The sequence below is a fragment of the Nansenia antarctica genome (assembly GCF_963989245.1).
Source record: "Nansenia antarctica genome assembly, chromosome: 13".
NCBI lineage: Eukaryota > Metazoa > Chordata > Actinopteri > Argentiniformes > Microstomatidae > Nansenia > Nansenia antarctica.
Window position 1 is genome coordinate 22,899,442 of NC_137683.1, and position 7,500 is coordinate 22,906,941.

At 41.9% G+C, this 7,500-nt stretch overlaps 1 protein-coding gene across 1 annotated transcript in view; it reads right to left on the minus strand.

The window, feature by feature from the left end:
• gnal (guanine nucleotide binding protein (G protein), alpha activating activity polypeptide, olfactory type) overlaps positions 1-7,500 on the minus strand; it is a gene marked incomplete at both ends in the record, with an annotated part of 38,056 nt that overhangs the window by 27,769 nt on the left and 2,787 nt on the right. The window lies entirely within an intron of this gene.

Below are 7,500 nucleotides of genomic sequence, written 5' to 3' on the forward strand. Positions count from 1 at the left end.
GAGAACCACTAAGTTATAACAGGCATGGCTGTTTAGTTGGGTCATTTTATTCCGCAAAGTTTCAATTAGCATACAAGTGGAGGGCAGGTCTCTGGCAATGAGGGGGCTGAGATAACTGAATATGACCTGAAGATTCCATTGTCCTCGCCAATCAAGGTTTCACTGAGAATGTTGGAATAGACAGGAAATGACAGCGCTAGCTGTAGGCAACTAATTTGCTGATGATGTGTTGATGATATCATAATCGAAGCACTCAACAAGCCTACACTGGCCCGCTAAAATGTATTTAATGAACCAGTATGCAACTTTTCACATGCTTTTAATCATGTGCAGCAGCTAATAGGCAATTCTCCTGTATCTATCGCAACCCCCAGTCATAACCGTAATGACCTACCACTTTAGTGTAGTCCTACTTTTGCCTACATACATTCAATTACAGTACCAGTCAAAAGTTTGGACACACTTCCCCATTTTGACTGGTACTGTATATAATTTCATTTTCCTTATTGTTTCCTCTCTGTAAACACCATCATGACTGTATGATTATTATTATTATTACAGTAGCTGGGGCGTCTGGGGGGCATAGCTCACTGGCGCATGCCACGCAATCGCAGGGTCCTTGGCTCAATTCCGGCCATCAACCTACCCTGCACGTCATCCTTCCTCTCTCTCACCCATCCTTCCTGCCAATCTCTACTACTGTCTCTATCCCAATAAAGCAGAAATGCCCTAAAACATATTATTACAGTAGGTCTTACTTAGGGCCTCTGAAAATAGTGGATAATATTCCACGTGAAATACAACGTCTGAACCTGTTAAGAGAGCGATGTGCACAGTTCCATTGTTCAGTGATTCAGTGTAGGGTTGGGTGGAATACCATTTTTGACACTGTTCAACCGTCCCCAAATGTAACCGTGCTATATTACGGCAGGATTACATCACATCGTAGAGCTTTGAGGGAGACGCCAATTTCAAATGATGAATTTGTGACAGCGGCTGGTTAAAGGTGGACAAAAGACTCCGGCCTTTCCGCGAACCTGCTGGAACACTGCTCCAACCCTAATTCACTGTGGCATATTTTCTATGAAGTAGGTAGGCTATGCATACTTTCCTATTTACAGTATACAATATATTATACAGTATATATAAGATATTCTCTATCTATACGCTATCAAATACATGCTACATGATTTAATTAGTAATTGTCACAGAGAGTGCAGGCGATCAATGTATGCATCATTGGTCATTCGACGTTTTGGGGAATATAGCTTACAGAATTGATTAAGCGAGAATACACACTAGGCCAACTTCCACATACGTATAGAGGATGTTCTGGTGGTGTGAGGGATTATTCCACACAGGTGTGCCGGTCCTGATCAAGTGAGTGTCTTTTCTCGTCAATTGGTAATTATTGAACGTGGAACGTCATAGGTGTCTGCCAATTCCCCTTGACAAGTCCACCGACACTCCCATTTACTGCCCCGCCTATATTGGTGCAAAGTTTGTGTTGTCCAGGGCAGTCACCACTGTGGTGACACCAAATTACCAAAAATGGTCTTTGCAGCATTCTTCAGTGGAAGCAAATTGGCCAATTCCATGGTCCTGGAATGGACTGAAAAATGTGTTCTTCTCAATTACGTAATGAAAATGAAATACTCTACAGCTGACATACTGTGTCTTATAGGCTTCATAAAAGGCATGTATTAACTCATGTGACAATGGAGGTGTCAAATCCATATTAAGGATGTTGGCACTTTAATAGTCAATATACTACTACTATAACTTAAAATATAATTTTAACACACAAAATACTTTGTTAAAGAACAGCGTTTTTATATCATACAAAAACTAAAGATTTGGGCAGTGGTGTAGAGGTAGGTGTGTGTGTGTGTGTGTGTGTGTGTGTGTGTGTGTGTGTGTGTGTGTGTGTGTGTGTGTGAGTGTGTGTGTGAGTGTGTGTGTGTGTGTGTGTTTTAAAAACGTTTTTAAAAAGTTTTCTGTTTGTTTTCATACTTTAATGAAACTTTTCAAGTTGAAGTGTTGTAGAGCCAGTGGTGTAACTACCATATATGCAGGTAATGCAGCTGCATTAGGGCCCAGAATCACGTAGGGCCCACAGCCCTCGAACTATCGTATCATATTCATGATAATAAGATCTCAAGCACTGAGTCTCTACAATATAAACTGATACTAATACTAATACCTCAATGTTACATTTCTAAATTACATTTCTATGTCTAATTGAGTATTCGTATTATGCTTACCATCACCAAGTTCTCCCATACTGTGCTTTTGGACTAGTATAGTATGTCAGGGTTCCCACACCTTCTGAAACCAAACTTTCAAGGATTTCAAGGACCTGTGGGAACCCTGGTATGTTTATATCAACGGTAATTTAAAGCATTTTAGTTGGCGAGCGAACTTGGTGATGGTAAGCATAATACGAGTTGACTCGCTGTTAAATTAATGTGAATAATATTATGATAAATACATATAAAACGGAGGTATGATATATGGCAGATATATTTATATATATACAGTATATATACTGTATGCCATATATCATACCTCCGTATGTATATGTATTTATCATAATAAAACCAGTTCTGCATCCAGTTGAATGCGTGATTAGATCACGCAGACAGGAAGTAGATGGCGCAGACACAGGTGGGAGGAGCCATGTGTGAAAGGGAGCAACCTGGTCATTGTCAGGCATTTAGCTCATGTGTGAACGGCGAAATCACTGTTGGGTGGGATTCCATGTAATTTACAGGGAACTATGTGTGGAAGGGGCTATAATCTGTAAAAAAAAAAAAAAAAAAAGACCTTGCCTGATTTCTTCACCAGACCCTGTCACATTTCTTTAAGCCATGAAGATCTGCCAATCATGCAGATGCAAGTTTTTAGTGCAGGCCCATGCCCAAGTTTTTAGTGTCATTTTTCCCTCTCTCCGGGGAAATTGCGTTTAGAATCTACGCAGGATAACAACGATGGTTTTGAGCAAAGGCAGAAGGCCGGGTTCCACGTGTGACGGGGGGTTTCAGACATGGCTTAGAGGAGGAGAGATGCAGTCGTTCGCAGACCTGGGCCCCTCTTTGTTCCCCTCCTAGTCCCCAGCCAGCGTGTTTACTAACAGAAATCGATGCGCTATTACATAATAGGCCTAATTAATGGAGACTGTGCGAACAGCCAAAACATCTCCCTTCTACTGTCAGACAGTATACAGTATCTCTACTAGTGTAAATACACAGACAGACGGACAGACAGAACACTACAGAACAAATAGTTACAGACAGACAGACAGACAGAACAGATAGTTACACAGACAGACAGGCAGAACAGATAGTTACACAGACAGACAGACAGATAGACAGACAGACAGAACAGATAGTTACACAGACAGACAGACGGACAGACAGAACACTATAGAACAGATAGTTACACAGACAGACAGACAGGCAGAAAAGATAGTTACACAGACAGAACAGATAGTTACACAGACACACAGACTGCCACAACACAGACAGTTACAGACAGACCAACAGACAGTTACACAACACACCAACAGATTGCAAGGATACAGACAGTTACACAGACAGATACACAGACAGACCAACAGATTGCCAGGACACAGACAGACCAACATACAGTTACACAGACAGACATACAGACTGCCAAGACACAGACAGACCAGCAGACAGATACACAGACAGACCAACAGACAGTTACACAGACAGTTACACAGACAGACACACAGACGGATACACAGACTGCCAGTAGGGTTGGACGGTTTTACGTATTATAATATATATTTTATTATAATAATTGTTTACATTTAATCACAACGTCATAAATTACTATGTATAATACACACCATAAAAGTGTGTGGTTGAAGACTCTATGAAAGTGATTTTTGTAAACAATGTAATTTGTAAATAATTTAACTGTCTAAAAAGACGTGTCACATGACGGCTTCTCCTCAGAACGGAGAATTAGGGAGCAGTGTTGCCTGATTGGGCGTATTCCTGCCCAATTGGGCTACTTATGATCACACTGGGCAGTTTTTAGACTGTGGTTAGGCTGAAAATCAATCCCATCTGGCAACACTGTTAGGGAAGCGAGATGCTCCCTTTAAAAAAAAAGAAAAAAAAAAGTGTATGGTACATAAGGTTCAGAGAATAGGAAATGTTAGAAATAGGTATAGCATAGCATAGAGTACAGCACAGTGTTTCATTTGTATAGTATAGTATAGTGGATAGTGTACATAGCCTTTATTTTATGTAAACCAGCTCTTTTCCCTGTTTTTAGTTTTTTTTCCCCTAGCACCAGGGGAGCCCCCCCTCCCAAATTTCGTTGTTTGGTACCTGTACTGTAGCAATGACAATAAAGACCATTCATTCATTCATTCATTCATTCATTCATTCTGAAGACTGAAAAGGTGAACAAGCTTGTTTTCTGGCAAAAAAACTTAGAATAGCCTTACGGACTAAATAGACTAGTCTTGATGCAACTTTCATGCCCACTGTGATGGGGTACATTGCAGACTGCTACACACCGCTACAGTCTGTAGGATATAATACAAATAGTTTTTGGTAGCGCGTATGCCTGAAGAAGGTCTATGAAAGACCGAAAGCTTGCACAATAACATCGGATGGCGCATTGGATGAAGGATCATATGGAAGGAGATTAACTAAGTGACCATCAGAGATAAATCACGGAACCTGTCAACATATTACTACTTCGGGACCCGCAGCCAAAGCCACTCACAGAAGCCAGGTAGGCTTACCTGTGTATGCGCATTAAGCTGTATATTAATGGATGGTATACGATTTGCAGATTCACTGCTGTTTGGCTGATTGATTACCGGAGTTGGTTTTGGAGTGCTGGCGTTATCCTGGTTGGGCAGCCCCTCGGTGCTGTGTTGTCTAGATGCTGTCAAATAAGGAATCTCCGCTTTGTCTCTTTGAAGTTGCCGCTGCGCTGCTGATGTGAATATTATGTTTGCTGGTTGAATTTCCTTTTCGGTCTATGAATCCTTTCGGTCTTAAACGCACAAATAATGTATTGCATCATATTGAAATCGCATTCCAGCGACCACTTATATTTCGGAAACTATGAAGTAGCCTAATTGTGTTGCGACAGTGTTTTTTTCGACATGAACGTATTGTAGCAGTATAATAGGGCTCCGTTATTTGAAATTGGCGGCTCAACAATGTTATTTTGAATGCTGTTTAACCGAGAAACCGCGGTTATTTTCGTTAGCGGTTTCTCAGTTTAAAAAATTGGAAACCGTCCATCCCTAACTGCTAGGACACAGACAGACTACAGACAGACAGTTACACAGACAGACACACAGACTGCCAGGACACAGACGGACCAACAGACAGTTACACAGACAGACAGCTACTAAAGACAACTCCAAAAACTAGAGTAGCACAAGAGAGAATAGGACTGAATTGTACTGTTATCTGGCCCAAAAATAAGATGACATTTAACAAGAAATTGCTTCTTATACCTGTGTAGTTACACTGTAATAGCAGTAGCAACGTTTACTGCTCAGCTCCATTACTATGCAATTGTGTGCAAATGACGGTCCCTCCTAAAGACCTCTTCATCCCCAATACCCCCTAGTACAGTTTCTACTGTAAATAAATAATAATACATTTTTTAAAAAATTATTCTTCATTCTTCTAGCATTGTGACTGCCTGGCCCTAGCATAGATTTGTTTTCTTATGATGATTGATGTACAGACGATTCACTTACTCAGACAAATGTACTTGTTGTAAGTCGCTTTGGATAAAGGCGTCTGCTAAATGTCTAAAATGTAAATGTAAATGCAATTGCAGGCCCATTCTGATCGGCTTGATCTCATCTGCTAAAGGAACACAGAGCTCAGAAAGAATGGACTGTTTGGGTTGTTTCGTAACACCTCAACACCAACAGTTAAATCTTTGTCTGTCTTGCCTTTCCCAGGCCCACTGATGATGCATCAAACAATTCTTCATGAGGGAGAAAAGACCTCATTTGATTTCAAAATGTCTATAACGACGAGCTTTCCCCCAAAATAAGCAAATTAGATTACAAAAGCTTTTTTTATCTAGGAAACGCTCTCTGTCCATGTAACAGATGATTCGCATTTATCTAGTCCAACAGATGTGGCCAGACAGTCAGTGCACTACTACAGACAGACTTCCCTTCTACGCTGTCTTGGATGGCAAGGTTCTAGAACGGAACAGCAAGGTTCTAGACTAGAATAGAACTGCAATATTCTAAAACGGTGCAGCAAGGTTCTGGAATGGAACTCACCAATTGGTGGACCTTCTAGAATGAGGGTGTAATGTGACTGTCTGTGAGGATAGAGTACATCATACATTTCCAGGGAACATGAGAGGAAAAAAATAGAGCTACAGGTGTATCTGTTTTCTGCCAACATTGTGACTCCAGACATCATTTCAATAGAGGAGATATCACTGAAAGCTAACACCAAGAGTGACCTTAAAACAAAACAAAACAAAAAACATCTACGGTGGCCTATGCAAATGTGTATGCAGAACCTGTTGCAGGCCTTAGTTCTCTCGGCGCAACAATGAATAAACTTAACTCACTAAGACATTGATAACGGTAGCCGTTGGAGTTCCGTCAGGACACTTACATCGGTTTTTATTATTAGGTTTGTTTTCCTTGTCCCTTGAACATGTGACATGTTTTACATACGTGACGTCAGCTGTCCGTCACCTGACGGCACTGACGACCCGTTCTTCATAAAATGCCCTGCCTGAATTTATGTGAACTTCATCGAGAGTTCAAAGGTCGTATCATCTAGCTCTTGGGATGAACCATCCCAGTTCAGTTTTTTTAAAGATTTTGACTTATTGCTAAGATGTTGGATCTTAATGTTTCTTTGTGAATAAATACTTCTATTGGGATAAATGTCACTACACCTGTACTAGTACGTGTGCCTGGTCTGTTCCGCCGCTGGGGCACCTGCTTGGCCGTCCTTGTGCGGGGCCTTTATGGTCTGTGCTTGCTTGGCTGGGCTGGGTGTGCTGGTGGTGGGGCGGGCTGGGTGTGTGGGGCTGCGGGGGCTCCCCGGGGGGGCGTGTGGGGTCCACCGCTGGGTGCTGGTAGGCAAACTGGTTAGTAGTCGCTCTATGAGTAGAGGGCTGCAAGGGAATTTTCCTGGCTACATAGTGTACAGGTTTTTACTTTTGGCTGCTTGTGAAGCTCTGTCAGTATGTGAAGCGCATTGAGTTGCATCTTGTAAAAAATGCGCTATACAAATAAAATTTGATTTGATTTGATTTACTACCACTTACAAAGCCATCAACAATCTGGCCCCCTCCGACCTCGCCCCCCTCCCGTTGCCTCAGGTCTGACGACCAAACCACCCTCAAGACCACCAGGACCAAGCTCCGGACCTGGGGTGATAGGGCCTTTTCAGCCACAGCCCCGTCCCTCTGGAACGCCCTCCCCAACCACATCAGACAGGCCAACACCCT